The sequence below is a fragment of the Oncorhynchus gorbuscha genome, linkage group LG23 (assembly GCF_021184085.1).
Source record: "Oncorhynchus gorbuscha isolate QuinsamMale2020 ecotype Even-year linkage group LG23, OgorEven_v1.0, whole genome shotgun sequence".
Taxonomy (NCBI): domain Eukaryota; kingdom Metazoa; phylum Chordata; class Actinopteri; order Salmoniformes; family Salmonidae; genus Oncorhynchus; species Oncorhynchus gorbuscha.
This window is the reverse complement of record NC_060195.1, coordinates 51687974-51708462: the sequence shown is the minus strand read 5'-3', so window position 1 is coordinate 51708462 and position 20489 is coordinate 51687974. Positions and strand designations below refer to the sequence as shown.

Genomic DNA, 20489 nt, shown 5'->3' with positions numbered 1-20489 from the left:
TGCTGTCGTAGCCATGCTGGTTAAGTGTGCCTTGAATTCTAAATAAATCACTGACAGTGTCACCTGCAAAGTGCCCCCACACCATCACACCTCTTCCTCCATGCTTCACAATGGGAACTACACAAGCAGAGACCACCTGTTCACCTGCTCTGAGTCTCACAAAGACACGACAGTTGGAACCAAAAATCTCAAACTTGGACTCATCAGACCAAAGGACCGATTTCCACCGGTCTTGTGTCCATTACTCGTGTTTCTTGGCCCAAGCAAGTCTTCTTCTTATTGGTGTCCTTTAGTAGTGGTTTCTTTGCAGCAATTCGACCATGAAGGCCTGATTCATGTAAACTCCTCTGAACAGTTGATGTTGAAATGCGTGTTACTTGAACTCTGTGAAGCATTTATTTGGCCTGCAATTTGAGGTGCAGTTAACTCAAATGAACTTATCCTCTGCAGCAGAGGTAACTGTGGGTCTTCCTTTCCTGCGGCGGTCCTCATGAGAGCCAGTTTCATCATAGCACTTGATGGTTATTGTGACTGCACTTGAAGAAACTTTCAAAGTAATTGACAATTACCGGATTGACTGAGCTTCATGTTGTTTCTCTGTTTATTTGAGCTGTTCTTGCCATAATATGGACTTGGTCTTTTACCAAATAGGGCTGTTTTCTGTACACCACCCCTACCTTGTCACAACACAACTGATTGGCTCAAACACATTAAGGAAAGAAATTCCACAAATTAACTTTTGAGAAGGCACACCTGTTAATTGAAATGCATTCCAGGTGACTACCTCATGAAGCTGGTTGAGAGAATGGCCAGAGTTTGCAAAGCTATCAAGGCAAAGGGTGGCTATTTGAAGAATCTCTTTGTTTAACACGTATTGGTTACTACATGATTCCATGTGTTAATTTAATAGTTTTGATATCTTCACTATTAACCCACAATGTAGAAAATTGTAAAAACAAAGAAAAACCCTGGAATGAGTAGGTGTGCCCAATCTTTTGACTGGTACTGTACATATGTGCACACACAGATTCCATGTCAACCACACACACGCACACACACACACACACACTAGCAATTCACAGCTGAGAAATGGTACCCATCGCTCACACAAACACTATTACACCCACACACATATGAACCAAACTCACTCCCAAACGTTAGCGCCTTTTAGCGCCTTTTCCTCTGGTACAACGGTTAAAAGGTTGGTGATAATGCGGTGTGATCATTTTCCACAGTGTGTTAATGCAGTGGGTGTGTTAGTGAGTTGGAAATGTGGTTGAGATGATGATTAACTGGTATTAATATACAGCATGTATTCTGAACTGATACCACATGCTTTCTGACAGACAGAGGTGGGAGTGTGTTGCTCCGGGGAGAACCTTCCCCTAGGTACAGAACTAGGATCAGTTTCCGATCCCCCTACCCTAACCTTAACCGTTAGTGGGGAAAATGCAAAACAGACCCAGAGTCAGCAGCTACAGGAAACGTCACCTTAATCTGACCCTTAAAATATTTTAGTTTTATCTTCTCCCATATATTGAACAAAAATTTCATTAAGCCCTAAGCTATGGATTTCACATGACTGGGCAGTGCCGCAGTCATGGGTGGGCCAAGGAGGGCATAGGCCCACCCACTTGGGAGCCAGGTCCAGCCAATCAGAAATAGTTTCCCCCAACAAAATAGCTGTATTACAGACACAAACCCCCCCCATCCACAGACAAACCAGCAGGTGAAGGAACAGGATATGGAGGTCCTGGGCTGGCGTGGTTACACGTGGGCTGCGGTTGTGCGGCGGGTTAGACATACTGACACATTTTCTAAAACGACATTTGAGGCGGTTTATGGTAGAGAGATTAATATTAAATTCTCCGGTAACAGCTCTGTTGGACATTCCTGCAGTCAGCATGCCAATTGCACGCTCCCTCAAAACTTGAGACATCTGTGGCATTGCATTGTGTGACAAAACTGCACATTTCAGTGGCCTTTTATTGTCCCCGGCAGAAGGTGCACCTGTGTAACAATCATGCTGTTTAATCAGCTTCATGACATGCCACACCTGTCAGGTTTATGGATGGATTACATTGGTCAAGGAGAAATGCTCACTAACAGGGATGTAAACAAATGTGTGCACAACATTTGAGAGAAATAAGCTTTGTGTGTGTGAAATAAGCTTTGTGTGTATGGAACATCTCTGATATCTTTTACTTCAGCTCATGACACATGCGACCAACACTTTACATGTTGCGTTTATATTTTTGTTCTGTATAGTTTATTGATTGATTCATGTCAGTAATTGGCCAAAGTCTATTTGCCTGGTATACCGGGTCTGAACCAGTCCCTGATTAGAAGATTCAAAACCAGGGCCTGTATTCACAAAACATCAGTAGAAGTGCTGATCTAGAAACAAATCTCCCCTCAATCATTTGGATGAAAAAATGCAAAAATGATCCTAGACAGCACACTTTGTGATTACGGGCCCTACAGTGTTTTTGCTCTCCAGGCATGGAGTTGAATCACATGTCACTCTCCAGCTTTTTAAGGGACACTCTCAACCAAAACATGGTTCTCTGAGCTACTGATTATTCCCCCAATGGCCTTCACAGACAGAAAGACATACACATCCCTGGATTAATTCACATATCCATACTGAACGGGACCGTGGTGTTTGGTGTGTGCGTGTGCCTGTCAGCTCCCTGCTGAGTCCAATCTGATGTCTGTGTTTAGCTCATTAGGGACAGGGGCTTGTCTTAATTCTTGTCACTGGCTCTTCTCATTAAAGCCCTGAGGGCGACATGGTGTGAATGGCAACCCAGATGGAGGACAGAGGACACACTCAAATTAGCCGATGATCACTGCACTGCTGCTGGGTTGCCAGATTGGAGGGGAATTATCACAGAATACAATCGCATTTTAACCTGGTCACTTTGCAGCTGACCCGGGTGCATGGGTTAGTCCTAGGCCATATTTTTCAAGCATCTCGGGGGTAGGATCACTTTTGCCTGTACATTATGGACAGGGAGGACCTGACCCTAGATCAGCAAATTACTCTGAGATGCTGGATAAATACGGACTCTGGAAAGCAAGCTAATGCTAGTCAACTTTGCACCAGTGACACTTAATACCTTTGAATATGAGAGTGCAGCCTCCATCAGCCTACTCGAGATTACATCTCCAGACTATAAAAACAGCTCTAGGAATAAAAAATCTCACTTGGCATTCAAACATTTCTTCAAGGCCAACTAGCATTGCTTCCCGTACAACCTGCAGACATTGAATCACTGTTAGAAGAATCGTAATATGAATGGCCAATATTATTGCCCATTCTTAGCATGGTGCTGGCAGTAGTATCTATTTCACAGACACTGGCAGTCTGGCCCTCAATGAGAGCAGTGAGCTGGGTGGCTCGTCCCGCTCTTTCACACAGTATTGTGTATGTGATGGAGATCCACAGATGGCCTGAACCTTGTGTCCATAAATTAGACCACCTCTCTCTTCATGTGTGAGTGAGTAAGTGAGTGAGTGAGACAGAGACACAAATCAATATTAAACATTAGGAACACCTTTCAAATATTGAGACCCCCTCCCCTTTTCCTTCAGAACAGCCTCGTCTGGGCATGAACTCTACAAGGTGTCGAAAGCATCCGACAGGGATGCTTGACCATGTCGACTCCAATGCTCCCCACAGTTGTGTTGAGTTGACTAGACGGCCTTTGGCTGGTGGACCATTGATACACACGGGAAACTGTTGAGCATGAAAAACCCAGCATTAGGCTTGGGCGGTATGCAGATTTTCACATCATCACACAGTCCTCTAATTCTGGGTTTTACAGTATTACTGGCATAGCACACAATGGGGCACTAAAAACACAAGAAAAGCCCGCTGGGCTTCTGTTATCAGAATGCGAACAAAATGTGAAAAATCGAATAGTCAAAATCACATAGACGCTGGTAGCTAAATGCTAATGAGAGAAAACGAACAAAGTAATTGCAAATCCAGATCATAAAGTTATACAAGCATAGCTAGTAGCTACTGAAAGTCATTTTCGGTGAGTCTAGACATTTACAAGTGAAAGTTAACAAGATAAATTGTGCAAATGAACAGCTGTGATGCAGCATGGGTACATGGAGCAAATGGGAGAAAAACTGATGGCAGAAAGCCACAAGATAGCTGATGGCAAACATTTAGTAGTGAATTGCATACAAACACGTGACTGGCTCAACTGTTCTGGGGAACAACGGTAAGCTTCATAATGTACACATATTTTAAAGGTATCGAAAAACCATCCCGTGTCTTTTCCCAAGTACCCCGGTACACAGTATACTGCCCAAGCCTACCTAGCAGCATAGAGGTTCTTGACACATTCGAACCGGTGTGCCTGGCACCTACTACCATACCCTGGTCAAAGACACTTAAATATTTTGACTTGCCCATTCTCCCTCTGAATGGCACACATACACAATCTATGTATCAAAGCTTAAAAATTCCTTCTGATTGAAGTGGATGAATGAGGGATCATAGCTTTCTGTATTTTTACTTACGTACTGTTCACCACTGACACTCATTATGTACCAGCCATGGGGAAGGTTCAAACCCATTTCCCCTCCATCATAACTTTTCGCTCCTTCATTTCCATAATATCTCCCTCTCTCCTCACCATTTCTTTTCCCAAAACAATCAGGTTGTGGAGATCTGAATTGGTGGTCAGATTTGTTTTAAGACAACAACAAAAATGTATCGAGCGAGACTCTTCGGAGCTGGATTCTATCTAGCTGTGCAAATTTGTCCTTATATCAAATCATGTCTATTCAGACATACAGATGTCATTTCCTGTTCCCATTTGATGCTGAGATACCTGACAGTCCCACACGCTAGAGAAAACAACACAGGAAGATGGTCGCCACCCTGTGTGGGAAAGCTCATTGGGAGCCACCCACAGCCACACAAAGAGTGGGAGATCTAATTTAAAACACACTACACCTACATCATAGCACTGGCTGCATTACTTTCAAACAATGGTGTAATATGGATGCTCTGGGTTACTGGGTCATTGGTGTCACGGTTTAATGTGGTCCTACTGTCACAAGGGGCCAAACGGAACCATTATTAGCATAGCACTGTCATCATTAGTCTGCCTTTGCCGGTGTGCCAGAGTCACCAGAATGTCTCCTGGGTTTACAACGGTGACACTCCCCCTGAGAGGAAATGAAAAAACTAGAACCAATATCCCCAAAATGTCCAAGTATGACAAGACAAAAGACTGTCCGGTTGAGTCCCAGTGAAAATATGCTTTTTTGGAAGGTGCCTTTACTCATCATCTTTAATCACCTCTTCCAGAAGCTTCCCCATGCTCATTACATGACATTCTGAGGAAGTGGGTGAGAGAAGGGGGGGGGGGGGTTAAAAGAAAAGGATTGTGTCTTCTTTCTAATGAGGTTCAAAACACAGTGAGATCACAGACAGCCTGGGTGATGTAACTGCCCTGCGACCTGTGGAATTGGCTCCCTAGGGAGGGAAGGGAAGGAAGAAGGGTAAAAAGAGGGAGAAACAGAGACGAGGCAGAGAGAGTGAGGGAGGGAAATAGAGAGAGTAACAGAAGAAACATACTGTGGCCTATTAACCAGTATGTGTGCTAGCTACACGATATAACAGCTTTTGCCTATGTGTGCTAGACTCATTTCCTCCATTATCATCTCTGTGGTCGGCAGCTCAGGAAATGAAGCTGCTTTTATTTTTTACAGTGTGACAACAAGCAGAGAGCAGGGAGTGGTGAATAAACAGGCTTCTTTCAGAGCTGGTGGACGGCGCCAGTGGGACACTGGTTACCGGTGAGCACTTTCGAGTAGCTAAACAGGCATTCAGTCGGCAAGAGTGATGTGTCAGGAGACAATTTACAGTCTGTCTGTTGGTCTGTCAGGGGAGTTCATTGATGGCATCTGTCTTTTATGATGGAAATGAATGAGGCTAATAGCTGAGATGGTGCGTCTGGTGTTACATATACGCACGCACTGCGGGCACCCGCACACTTCCAGTTCCACGCACACAAAACCTCTGACATTTTTCCAGATGGGTAGGACTGACCTCTTAGGCCAGCTGAAGCACCACACACACACACACACATTCCACAGCACGAGGAGTTGATCGCCCATAATGCCAGCTAAATATGCATCTGCCTTTGAGTCTCAAAATAACAAGCTGGGAGAGAAAGAGCGAGAACGATAACGAGAAAGCGCACATGGAGAATGAACGAGAGAAAAAACGAGAATGAGAGAGGGAGGGATAAACTAAAGCTCCCATGAAAGTAGGGTACGGTTGGAGCTTAGGAATATATAGAGAGAACAGTGAGGCTTCCAGAGGCGGCGAGAGAGATAGAGAGAGAACACTTAATCTCACAGCCTATAAATGTTATCACGGTAATTAGATTGCTGTGTGTATTTTCTACCGGTACCTCGGTGGAGTTGGAAGTTTTGGAAGCCAGAGAGACAAGTAGGGATAAGTTCAATTAACAACTACAGTTGAAGTCGGAAGTTTACATACACCTTAGCCAAATACATTTAAACTCAGTTTTTCACAATTCCTGACATTTAATCCTAGTAAAAAGTCATTGTCTTAGGTCAGTTAGGATCACCACTTTATTTAAAGAATGTGAAATGTCAGAATAATAGTAGAGAGAATGATATATTTCAGCTTTTATTTCTTTCATCACATTCCCAGTGGGTCAGACGTTTACATACACTCAATCAGTATTTGGTAGCATTGCCTTTAAATTGTTTAACTTGGGTCAAACGTTTTGGGTAGCCTTCCACAAGCTTCCCACAATAAGTAGGGTGAATTTTGGCCCATTCCTCCTGACAGAGCTGGTGTAACTGAGTCAGGTTGGTAGGACTCCTTGCTTGCACACGCTTTTCAGTTCTGCCCACTAATTTTCTATAGGATTGAGGTCAGGGCTTTGTGATGGCCACTCCAATACCCTGACTCTGTTGTCCTTAAGCCATTTTGCCACAACTTTGGAAGTATGCTTGGGGTCATTGTCCATTTGGAAGAACCATCTATTTTGTGAAGTACACCAGTCCCTCCTGAATCAAAGCACCCCCACAACATGATGCTGCCACCCACGTGCTTCACGGTTGGGATGGTGTTCTTCGGCTTGCAAGCCTCCCCCTTTTAAGTCCAAACATAACGATGGTCATTATGGCCAAACAGTTCTATTTTTGTTTCATCAGACCAGAGGACATTTCTCCAAAAAGTACGATCTTTGTCCCCATGTGCAGTTGCAAACCATAGTCTGGCTTATTTATGGCGGTTTGGAGCAGTGGCTTCGTTCTTGCTGAGAGGGCTTTCAGGTCATGTCGATATAGGACTCGTTTTTACTGTGGATATAGATACTTTTGTACACGTTTCCTCCAGCATCTTCACAATCAGAAGTCTCTAAAGTCATGACGTTATCTGGAATTCTCCAAGCTGTTTAAAGGTACAGTCAACTTAGTGCATGTAAACTTGACGCCCCGTAATTGTAATACAGTGAATTTTAAGTGAAATAATCTGTCTGTAAACAATTGTTGGAAAAATGACTTGTGTCATGCATGAAGTAGATGTCCTAACTGACTTGCCAAAACTATAGTTTGTTAACAAGAAATTTGTGGAGTGGTTGAAAACAACGGGTTTTAATGACTCCGACCTAAGTGCATGTAAACCTCCAACTTCAACTGTAGATAAAGAGGTGTGATGTAACAAGGGCTCTTTGGTGTCTTCTGGTACAGAACACTGGAATGCTGCAGTGTTCTGTGCAGTAGTGTACATCACGCAGGGGACAGTTAAGAAGCTAGAAGGTTACAAGTATGTTGAGAAAGAATGCAACGGTCCATCTAAAAAAATCAGGGGGTCATGACTCTCATTTGTGTCCTTTCATTCAGAAACACAGACACGCACACAGAACTCTGCCACCCTCCACACTCTTCCCCACTATATCCCTCTCTACCTTCCTCTTCCCTTGATTGACAGCATGATAAGCTAATCCCAGTTCCTTCCTGGCAGCAGAAAGCTACACCCCTCTTCAATAATTAAAACAGAGTCTCTTGTCTCTCGTTATTCCCATGGGGCATAATTAAATCTATTTCTCTCCATATGCATACTGCAGCAGGCGGCGGCAATTTGGGCTAAATCACCTCCCATTAACGCTTCGTATTACGAGTTATACGACCAAATGCATCAAAACCACCCTCCCAGATGAATCTATTGCCGTTAGAACCGCCACTGCCGTCGAGCCAACTCGGATCATCGTCGAGCCAACTCGGATCATCGTCGAGCCAACTCGGATCATCGTCGAGCCAACTCGGATCATCGTCGAGCCAACTCGGATCATCGCAATAAAGACTGTTTTGAAGCGAGCATCGAGTGAAATACCGTTTAGTTCAGCTGTAGGCCCAAAATGTATGGTGTTACTGATTTAACGGTTCCTCGATGGATGCAATAGCATGCACCCGCACACATCCAGTTGCATTGACGTCCCAGTTGCCTGGAAATCCAGCAGCACGCACAGACCAAATCAAGATATACAGTCTAAGAAATGAACGCAACACAAAATCTGATTACCGATATCGAGAGGCAGAATGGGGAATGGAAGAAGAACCGAGGAGAGAGTAGGGTTATAAGCAGAGAGAGTTGAGAGACCGAGAGAGTAAAAGTGGGTAAGCGACAAGACGGAGAGAAAAATATGTTTTCAGGGTGTGAGGTCGGACTGGTGTGATAGATAGAATGTTATCAGGAGTGTCTTCATTAACGAGGGACGAGTGTGTATGTGTGAAGTGAAAGCGTGTATGGCGTGTCTGTGTGAGAAAAGTGAAAGGTGCGTGTGAGTGTGCATCTTTAAACAGTGTCTGGCCAGTTCCGGGTGTAACACTGCGTCAATCAGACTGCTTAGCCGAGAGAGGAATGAGAAGAGAGAGGGAGGGGGGCACTCCCTCTCTGACAGCCACAGAGTGAGAGATGCGTCTGTCACCCAAGGGCGGCACGTGAAATATGGGCTTTATTTTAATTGTTTGCGTTTCTGACTTCTGGCATATTTTAACGATTCATGCACAAAGCGCTAGCTCCAGGCAATTTGTCTTGTCTCCAATTCCTCCCCATTTCTGTCAAAAACAAATGAATATTTAACAAGTCAGTTACACATCTTATTTTCACACTCATTTTGGAGGGAGAGAGTGATCTTTGGCGTGTGTGTGTGCGTGCGTGCAAGTGAGTGATTATTTGTGTTTGTGTGTGTGAGTGAGTGAGCATGTGTGTGCGCATGCGTTTGTGTGTGTGTGTGTATGTGCTCATCTGTGTGTGTGTGTGTTTCTCCAAGCACTGTTTGAGCCAGTCACTAGTCCAGCCGCGAGTCCAGTACAGCACACAGAAACCGCGATGAAGAGATACCTTCGGGTGAGAGAGTGACTGATCAAAGGTCCCAGTAGAACTACTCCATCCAGGTTACTAAAGGTGTACGAGGATTCAGACACACCAGAACAATGACAAAGACCCTAACAAGTAGTGAGCAGTTGTAATGAAAGACATTGGGGGGGAAAGAGAGAATGTACGTGACAGAGAAAAGGAAAAGAGAGCGCGCGCGAGAGAGGGGGAAAAAAGGCAGCCGCACCATTGGCCAGCCAATAATTGCACTGCACTTTGATTTCAAAACAGTCCAAGAAGAAAACGAGAGAATAAGAAAGAAGTGTGACCCTCCATATCTCCAACTCCCCCCTACAGACTGCATTCCTACCCCATGAAAAGGGCACAGTTAGAGGTTAACGTGCTGTGACCACTCCTGCCCTTCTCCTTAGACCTCATAAGAGCCACTTAATATTTTCCTGTGAGGGAGGGTACGTCACACACACACACACACACACACACACACACACACACACACACACACACACACACACACACACACACACACACACACACACACACACACACACACACACACACACACACACACACACACACACACACACACACACACACACACACACACACACACACACACACACACACACACACACACACACACACACACACACACACAGGCAGCCGGCAGATACCTATCGATCACATTGAGCTTGACGACGGGACGGCAGCAATGGGAAGAGGTGTAATCGCTTCCCTGCATATTTTGTTTCTGGATAAAGACAGAGTGAATGACACAAAGCAATGCGATCAGATGACCAGTAGAAGGAGACAACTTCCTAATGGCTCAATGGGCTTTTTCATTGGTCGATGAGCCTCCATGTTTCTGGATGAAGATAGAGTGAAGGACCTGAAGTGCTGTGGATCAGATGACCAGGAGACAACGTCCTGATAGCTTAATGGGCTTCTTACCTTGGTGGATCAGCCTCCATGAAGACAGAGGCCATAATCACAAGCATCAAAACCGTGATGTGTCATGACTGAATTATGACTGATCTACAAATCATTTTGAGTAGTTATTTATGATACAAGGAGATTCGTAGATCAGTCAGTTTCGAATGCAACGTCGAACTCAGCCAGTTACGTGAAGGACCTGAAGTGCTGCAGATCAGATGACCAGGAGACAACTCGCCGATGGCTCAATGAGCTGCTTCATTGGACGATGATGAGCATCCGTCGTCTGAGGTTGACTGGTGTTTTCATTTAGCCATATACATATGTCTGGAATATCCAGACGTCCATATATAAGTCTTTACTGAAGACTCATCTCTTCAGTGTGTCATATGATTGAGTGTAGTCTGGCCCAGGAGTGTGAAGGTGAACGGAAAGGCTCTGGAGCAACGAACCGCCCTTGCCGTCTCTGCCTGGCCGGTTCCCCTCTTTCCACTGGGATTCTCTGCCTCTAACCCTATTACAGGGGCTGAGTCACTGGCTTACTGGTGCTCTTTCATGCCGTCCCTAGGAGGGGTGCGTCACTTGAGTCACTGATGTGATCTTCCTGTCTGGGTTGGCGCCCCCCCCTTGGGGTGTGCCGTGGCGGAGATCTTTGTGGGCTATACTCGGCCTTGTCTCGGGTGGTTGCTATATCTGGAGTACTTCTCCTGTCTTATCTGGTGTCTTGTGTGAATTTAAGTATGCTCTCTCTAATGCTCTCTTTCTTTCTCTCTCTCGGAGGACCTGAGCCCTAGGACCATGCCTTAGGTCTACCTGGCATGAGGACTCCTTGCTGTCCCCAGTCCTCCTGGCCGTGCTGCTACTCCAGTTTCAACTGTTGTGCCTGCGGCTATGGAATCCTGACCTGTTCATCGGACGTGCTACCTGTCCCAGATATGCTGTTTTCAACTCTCTAGAGACAGCAGGAGTGGATGAGATACTCTTACTGATCGGCTATGAAAAGCCAACTGACATTTACTCCTGAGGTGCTAACTTGCTGCACCATCACCAACTACTGTGATTATTATTATTTGACCATGCTGGTCATTTATGAACCTTTATTCATTTGAACATCTTGGCCATGTTCTGTTATAATCTCCACCCGGCACAGCCAGAAGAGGACTGGCCACCCCTCATAGCCTGGTTCCTCTCTAGGTTTCTTCCGAGGTTTTGGCCTTTCTTGGGAGTTTTTCCTAGCCACCGTGCTCCTACACCTGCATTGCTTGCTGTTTGGGGTTTTAGGCTGGGTTTCTGTACAGCACTTTTGAGATATCAGCTGATGTAAGAAGGGCTACATGAATACATTTGATTTGATATACGTATCCTGAAGCAATTTACCTTAGAGGTTGTCATCGTACATGCCAATATATTGCACTGAATGCGGGATTAGCAATACAAGGACTTGAACCCGCATGCCCTTTGTTTGTCAGTCCAAAGCCCAAGCCATTACACCAAGAGGTCCAAACCTCTTGACATAGATCAATGGTGTTGTACTAAGGGAGCTATGCTATACAGGGAAGAAGAAGCCTGCCCGTCATGTTGACGGTTTAGTAGCCGATATATATGCATGGGGATTTTCCCTTTCTTTGGCTGTTTTTTCTTCTTCCAAAATCCCTCTAATGCTTGATTGACAGGTCACCTCAGCAACAAGTAAATTACCAAATCATTTCAGGAAGCAGTCCAACATAGAGCAAAAAAATATATATAATTTGTTTTTCTCGGGCTGCGTACCTCGATAGCGTGACCCGCTGTTGACGTCCATAGGAAAGATATAAATTAGAATTGCACCATGCCAGAAATATAGGATATAGAATGCACCGTGCCTCAGAACGACAAACATTTTCAGGAAGGAGGTAATTTGGTGGTGGTTGCTGATGGACATTGGACAGGTTTTTTAAATCAACATTCCAGAAAACTGAAGAAAAAAAATACGAAATGAAAACTACTGCCCTGACTACTCAAATATTCTAGTTGTTAAGTAAGTCATTTACCCACAGGATGAGTGGTGAGTCAAACTTGGGAGTGAACACAACCTGCAAAACAGACACAAAAAAACACAAGACAAACATTCTCCAAGACACTGACATGTTTTCGAGGTGAAAACCTAAGGTCAACAAATCCCCTCCTGTGAGGACAAAGAGCCACTAGCCTTCAAAGCGTCAAAACGGTAAACCATGACAAACTTAGCTAACAACATTACGGTTAAGAAAAACATCCCAGCTTCAGCTCGTCACAGCTTAATGTCACCGACACGTAAACACATCTAAACACGTCTTACAGCTCCAGCGTCACTCTAGTCCACTTACAAGAACTACGCCTAAGTCTCAATTCACCCAAAAGTGTGCACTTGCACACTCCCCGTCATGGATTTAAAAGTATTGGATTGGTGTAAGCATTGGCTAAATCCATGATGGAAAAAGTGCAAGTGTACACTTCGGGAGAAGGGTGGCAAATCGGGATGCAGGCCATCTATGGGGGATTTAGAGTAGGTCTGAGGAGGGTGTGGCCCGTCTATGGCGCCCATCCTTTAGGATAACATAACCACATACTGGGCTTTCTGATGGAAATGAGAGAATGTAGGTCCGGAACTGGCCCTGCTAATTGGCTTGGTTCCCTGTCGGATTTCATCCGTCCCCGGGAAGAGAGAAAGAGAGGCAAGAGGATCGAAGCAAGCGGAAGGGGATTTGTAAACAGCGGATCAGCATGCTGGCTTTCATGTCCCCAATTTGGCAGTAGTAGCGGGGACGGCCGTGTCCTGTCTGTCTGTCACACCGAGGGCCTCAGTGACAGCCATTTTGAGCCGGAGTGACGGGCAGAAGAGTGTTGGAGGGTGAAGGAGAGAGAGTTGAGGAGGGTGACGGTGGGGAGGGTGACGGAGAGAGAGGTGGGGAGGGTGACGGGGAGAGAGAGAGGAAGCAGTGTGGGATAGAAAGACCGGGCGCACAAATGTACAAGGATACGCACACATACAGGTCACAGGAAAGTGCCTGTTATTGGAGCTGTGATCAGGCAGAAGAGTAAATACAACTTACAAACAGCCACACAGACAAATGCATACAGACACACAGGCCGTGTCCGGAATTAGTCTTTACTACTACTTACTAAAACAAAACAAAAAATATTATACTACATACTATTTAGAACATACGGTTTAGTAAAAAAAATGCAGTAAGCAGCAAATAACATACTTGGCTCACCCATACTGAGAATGCATTCACTGATGCGCAATTGTAAGGTTGGCGCCATTCATTCCTTTTGTCACAATGAGTCTCCTTATGGGCAATTCCTTGGTAACATGGTAAAATGTAAGCCAAAATAAAACCGATGATTGCAAAGTTTAACCATACAACTATGCACGAGAACGACTTTTAGCAATTTTCACTGGAAGTATTACAAAAACACATTTACTTGAAGATCACTGCAAAGTTTGGTAACAGAATGACGGCACAAATAGCACAAACTGTCCTTCTGTTACCAAACTTTGCATCTGCACTGGTCTTCAGGTCATTTTTATTTTATAGGGGAGAAATTGTTATAAGTAGAGTTGTAAAGGTTTAACTTTGCAATGATCGGTTTTTGTTTGACATACATTTTAAAGTGAAAAATCTTTGTTACTGTGGAATTGCCCTTATCTGATTATCAGTTCATTATCAGCTGCTGTCAAACAGACGTGGGTCTGAAAAGACAATATCTTTCCTTAATAGCAGGTAGCGAATTTGTACAAGATGAAAAGCTGAAATTAGTATGACATTTTGGCATTTAAAGCGCACAAAATGTTCTAAATGTCACATACTATAAAACTACCTATTTTCGCATACCCAATCAGCCAACTATGAAGAATACAATTATGGGTTGGGTATTCGGGCACGGTCAGTCGGCCACAGTCAGGAAGAGGACCTCAAAACAGGCAGGCTCGTGTTGACGGGACCATTGAGACATCTCATCGTGCAGTAAATGTAGACATCTTGCACACATACCCATGAGGATATAACGTCAATTTTAGGCTTCGCCAGCACTTTGTAAAAGCTGCCACACCAGTCTCTGTACTGAACACACTGTACACATCTTTCATAAGAGCCTATGAGAGAGTGTACTTTATATGTGTGCACACGGTGGGGAGTCTCACGTGGCGGACGAGTAACGTGGCTGATCTTCAAAAGGCCTGTCAATGCCGAAACTCCCTCAAGCGGTTCGCTCGGCAAGGACACTTCTATCTCTACCGTTGTAGGTACTGAAGGGACAACCAGTCATCTCGCATCAAAGACCGTCTTTATGGTTGGGGGGGATAGGAATATGAAGTATGTAGGAGTGTGTGGATGGCGAGGGGAGTGCAGTTGAGATAAAAATCTAATTTGATTTGTCGCATGCGCCAAATACAACAGGTGTAGTAGACCTGTGAAATGTTTACTTACAAGCCCTTAACCAACAATGCAGTTTTAAGAACCCCCCACCCCCCCAAAAAAGGAGTAAGAGATAAGAACAAGTAAGAGATAAGAACAACGGTCACGACTTCGACCGAAGTTGATGCCTCTCCTTGTTCGGGCGGTGCTCGGCGGTCGACGTCACTGGTCTTCTAGCCATCATTGATCCATTTTTAATTTACCATTGGTTTTGTCTCGTCTTCTTACACACCTGGTTCCAATCCCATTCTTGACCTGTTATGTATTTAACCCTCTGTTTCCCCTCATGTCTTTGTCAGAGATGGTTTGTTATTATTTTCCACTTTGTTTTCTGTATTTTTTCATGGTTTTGGAGTTGTTTTTTACGTCATTAAACTATTCAATTTTACCAAGATAAATTCTCCGGCGCCTGACTTCCTTGCCACCTATAAACATGCCTTTGACAACAACAAATAATTAAGGAGCAGAAGTAAATAACAATAGCGGGCCTATATACAGGGGGCACCGGTTAGTCGAGGTGGGGGGTGGGGGGGGGGGTCTGGGTAGCCATTGTGATTAGCTGTTCAGGAGTCTTATGGCTTGGGGGTAGAAGCTGTTCGGAAGAAGAATCTGAGATGGAAGTATCTACTAGATTTTGTGAATGCATTAGAGATCATACTGTTGTCCTCTCAAGAGTGGGAGAAAGAAGAAAATAAAGGAAAAGGGGACAAAAAAAAGAGGGAAAGAGAGAAATAAAGAAACTAAGTACGATAAGATAGAAAGAGCAAAATAACGAGAAAAAGACAGAGGGCAACAAAAACAGTAATTCAGTTAATATTGGCAAGGTCAGTGTTTTGATTTCAGAAAAGCCTTGTTGAGCGGTGAGTCCCAACTAACGAAACGGATTGTGGAAGTCCAGCCGACGCAAACAAAGGATCTGGCAGTCCAAAAATGAATATGGTACACATGCATAAAAACCATAACGGCCGTGAAAATAACTCCGCTTCTCAAAATACATTTGTCCCACTACAGTGTTGCACACACTTTCGATCAGAGGGGAATCATATGTTTTTAATTTTCCAGTTTGAAATACAGCCATCAGAGTAAAACATTTGTGATCAACAATTAGATTGGATATGGGAGCGTTTAAGTGTCTTGCCCTCCACTTCTGCTCCAACTGCACTCCGCGTTTAAGACTACACTTGGCTGGAAGTTGAATTCCGATGTAAATGTGTCTTGGAATTTTGATTCAGTCAAATGGTTCAAGAATGTCCTGGCTAAAGCCTTCAACCCACTGAGTAGTCAGAGAGAGCACAAGGCTACGTCTCTAACCTTCTCCATTGAGGTTCCCCCTCACTGTATCAGAACATGCTGGGGAGCAAGAGAGTTTGTGATGGAGTGTGTGTGTGGTGTAAGTGAGAGTATGTGTGAGTGTGGTTAGTGTGTAAGTGTGCGAGCATGGGTGTGTGTGTGTAGGGCCTCCCGAGTGGTGCAGCGGACTAAAGCGCCACATCGCCTTGCTGAGGCGCCACTACAGACCGGGAGCCCCATGGGACGACACAATTGGCCCAGCGTCGTCCGGGTTAGTGGAGGGTTTGGCAGGGTGGGATTCCCTTGTCTCATCGTGCTCTAGCATCTCCTTATGGCGGGCCGTCGCCTGCAAGTTGACTTCGGTTTTCAGTTGGGCGGTGACACATTGGTGTGGCTGGCTTCCGGGTGAAGCGAGCAGTGTGTTATTAAGAAGCCGTTAAAGATGCATGACTCTCGACCTTCGCCTCTCTCAAGTCCGTTGGGGAGTACCAGCAATGAGGCAAGATCGTAACTACCAATTTGATGTCAACGGCCCATTCCTGTAATTTGTTGTGTGTGCACTGTGAGCATCGGTGTGCATGCATATCTGTGTATGTGTGTGATAAGAGGTCCAATACCAACAGCCCTGTCCTGTGACCTCTTCATCTCCCACCTGCAACCCTCCCATAAACCAACCAAGTAAAAGGTTGTGTGTGTGTGTGTGTGTGTGTGTGTGTGTGTGTGTGTGTGTGTGTGTGTGTGTGTGTGTGTGTGTGTGTGTGTGTGTGTGTGTGTGTGTGTGTGTGTGTGTGTGTGTGTGTGTGTGTGTGTGTGTGTGTGTGTGTGTGTGTGTGTGTGTGTGTGTGTGTGTGTGTGTGTGTCCATCCTGGTACCAAGTCAGATGTTAACAGCGTACATCTCCCCACCATTACCACTGACATGCTGGACGATTGGATTCTCATCGGAGGGCCTAAAATCGATAGACATTGAGGCTCTATATAAGTCCATCTATGATCGCAATCGAATCACAAATGTTTGAACTTCTATGGTTTAATAACAAGACCAGATAGATAACCATCTTTTTGCTATACAGTATCACATTACCCAAAATCTCAGCAAGACAATTATTAGCTTAGAACTAGTGCAGGGCTCTCCAACCCTATTCCTGGAGAGCTACCTTCCTGTAGGTTCTCTCTCCAACCCTATTCCCGGAGAGCTACCTTCCTGTAGGTTCTCTCCCAACCCTCATCTAGCACACCTGATTCTAATAATTAGCTAGTTGATAACCTGAACTAGGTTAGTTACAACTGAGTTTACAGTGAAAACCTACAGGGTAGCTATTCAGGAACAGGGTTGGTATGCCCTGTACTAGTGAAATAAATTGAGGTGTGTTAGGTGCTTATTGGGATGGGGAAAACGGCGAGAAAATGTTGGGTGAGTGATATTGTAATAAGCCTTGGCTGAATGACCTGAACAGTTGGAAAAGGGGAGTGCTAAAAGAGGCAAGAATGGAACTAGAATTCAGAGATACATATTATGAAACGTAAAGAGGGGAAACATTGGTCCCGTGTGGCTCAGTTGGAAGATCACAAAGCTTGCAACGCTTAGGGTTGTGGGTCTGATTCCCACAGGGGACCAGTACAAAAGCGTAATGTATGCACTCACTACTGTAAGTTGCTCTGGATAAGAGCATCTGTAAAATTGTGAATGGTTCCCTACCTTAAGAGGCCGAATCCTTTCTTCTTGGCCTTCTCCTGGTCCTCAGAATTCGCAGTTTTCTTTACTTTTTCTTTGCTTTTCTTCTCTTTCTTCTTCTTCCCTTTGGTCTTCTACTTCTCTGCCCCTGATTCGATCTGGTCCTGGCGGGATGAGCCACTGACGGGCGTGTCTCGGCCGGAGCTCTGCTCTGACAGGTCACCTGAGAGGGACGTAATCAAAGGTCAAAATGTCAACGAGGGCCGACTCCGTTTAGTCTGGTTGATTGTTCTGTCAATAGGCTGATGGTCGCCCGAGATTTCTTTAGTCGAGCAGTCACAATTTCTTTCTTTCATGGTGCACAAGACACCACCTGTCTGTTTCGCGCCCGTCTCAGTGGACTAATCCATTGCTGAGGCCACGGGGATGGCACAGTCCATCACTAAGACACGTGACACTGAATTTGTATGTGGTTATATTATGTCAAAAATAATGCCGCAACACTAATATTATTTTGTAACAAATGTGTTTTCCCCTGCGTTGGATACGGTCACTGTCTTCAGTTCTGAAACATGATCTTCAAGTTCGCCGTAGAATTGGTGCCTTTCCCTATGTGGCTATGTGCATAATAGCAAAGATAACCAGCATATTGAGATGTAGAACAATGCAGCAGAGGCAACAGCAGCAGAGATGAGGAAACAGCCCTTGCCTTAGACTAATTGTCTCAGAAAATGTAGGAGGGTGGCAAACCCAACTTAATTAGGCCTATAATCAATAGTCTAACTTAGATGTGCCTGGCTTTATAAATCATCCCTATATATCTACAGAAGTAAGACAGATCTTGCTTTTGTTGCCTGTCTGAGTGTTTGTTTAATAGCCTACTGATTCCGTTCTGGCTTGGTGCAAGCCTCATGCAACGGGCAAAATGTTGGATAAAGCAATTTCACAGATTCGGCTGTTTTTAAATCTTTGCTATGCTTTAATAAATGCTTTACGCTTTTTTCCCCCCGTTACAAAAGACTGCTATTACTTATAATTTATTTAGTGTTGTTTACACTGTTCCAGATAGGCAGAAAAAGAATGTTGTAATCCAACAGCACCTGTTTGTCACACATAATATGCCAGCAGCTCTCACTCCCACACCCTCATTTTCTTGATCTCCTACTTAGTCATTACAATTATTATCATCATCATTATTATAATAATAAGCAATTTCGTTATCATTAGGAGGCTTTGTATAGTAACTCCCATTGAGCTGTATGTAGGCTTAAGAGCACATCATGTTTCGTCTTAATACCATAACTTATTTAGGCCTATATTTCAATATATAGTATCTATCAATCATTCATTCATTCATGCCATCACACAGCATATGAGGCGTTCATGCTTTGAAATGGAATCAATCATTTTTGTTCAAAATGTAATAAAGGGAGCTTTGAATAATTAGCCTAAACAATAAATAAAAGAGCAATTCACGAACGCTTGCAACTGTTTTCAGTTTGCTGTAATTAGAACCGGCTCTCTGGTGCGCTTACATATTTAGTGTTGTATACGCTGTTCTAAAAGGTCAGGAACAAAATGGAATATTGTAATCTAACAGCAACCGTTTGGTACACATAATACTCGCGCCCCGCTTGCTCCTCTGCCCTCCTTTACCTTGATCGCCAGTAGCATTCACAACTAAGTTAAATGTCTTCCACAGATCCGACTTCCCCTCTACCTCCTGAGCAAACGTTCACCCGTTTCGAGTTTCTTTTTCACGTCCGTCACATCCATCTCGCTGTCACGGGCTATAAGTCAGGCCTTGGCCACATACTGTACATGCGACACTTGCATGTTTCAAGTAAAGAGAGCTCAGGGTTCAGGGAATATTTCCCCTAAACAAATCAGGGATTTCCGTAACGGAACTTTTCAGTCAGAAACAAGTATTAAACTAAATGGCTGAACATGACGTTGCAGCGAACACCGTGCGTTAAACACTTGCTGTGCTGTGGTGCCTTCACGCTGAAGGAGGGAAGAGAGCGAGACAACGTGCGCCAGTCACACGATGTCATTGTTTTAACAGTGTGGCCATCGAGCTCTTTCGTGAGTCATTTGTGTGTCTTAACTATTTCATCAAACAGTGTGCTTAAAGCACCAGACAAGCTCAGTGCACATGTAGTTGATTTTATTCAAACACATTGGGCGTGTTTATATGTGGAAAAATAAGTTTAAACATTTCGACCAAACAATGTGAACAGGGATAGCCTTTAGGTCAACACAGATGCCGTACACCCAATAAACTAGGCGGACAAACACAAACTCATATACCTCCCCCATCCCTCCTGCAGTGACTCAACACTTTGCAGCCGGGTTCACCGACATGTCTTTTTGGGAAAGTGGGAGAGGGGGGTGCTGACTCCAATCTTGTATTCAGAATCACTGGTTCCCCCCTCTAAGCCTGAGGCAACCACTCCCGGAGGCCAGAGGGAAAGTCAGAGGCAATTCTAGTGCTTTACAGTTCAGTTTGGATGCTCAGATGGTCACACACACACACACACACACACACACACACACACACACACACACACACACACACACACACACACACACACACACACACACACACACACACACACACACACACACACACACACACACACACACACACACACACACACACCTTTGGCTTCACATGAAAGATGTTACATCAAAAATGTGCAGCTGTGGGATTAAATAAGTTCCCTGGCCAGAAACGCTGACTACATATT

The 20489-nt window shown here is 44.6% G+C and overlaps 1 protein-coding gene across 2 annotated transcripts in view; it reads right to left on the bottom strand.

The window, feature by feature from the left end:
- LOC124011509 (DNA-directed RNA polymerase II subunit RPB1-like) overlaps positions 1-20489 on the bottom strand; it is a 96752-nt gene that overhangs the window by 64022 nt on the left and 12241 nt on the right. The window contains exons 1-2 of one of the 2 annotated variants that reach the window (XM_046324949.1): positions 19396-19735; positions 17764-17962 (exon numbers count right to left, since the gene is read on the bottom strand). The gene's annotated coding sequence lies outside the window, so the exon portion shown is untranslated. Of the gene's footprint in view, positions 1-17763; positions 17963-19395; positions 19736-20489 lie in introns of those variants that run through there. The other variant, XM_046324948.1, reaches the window with a different exon arrangement.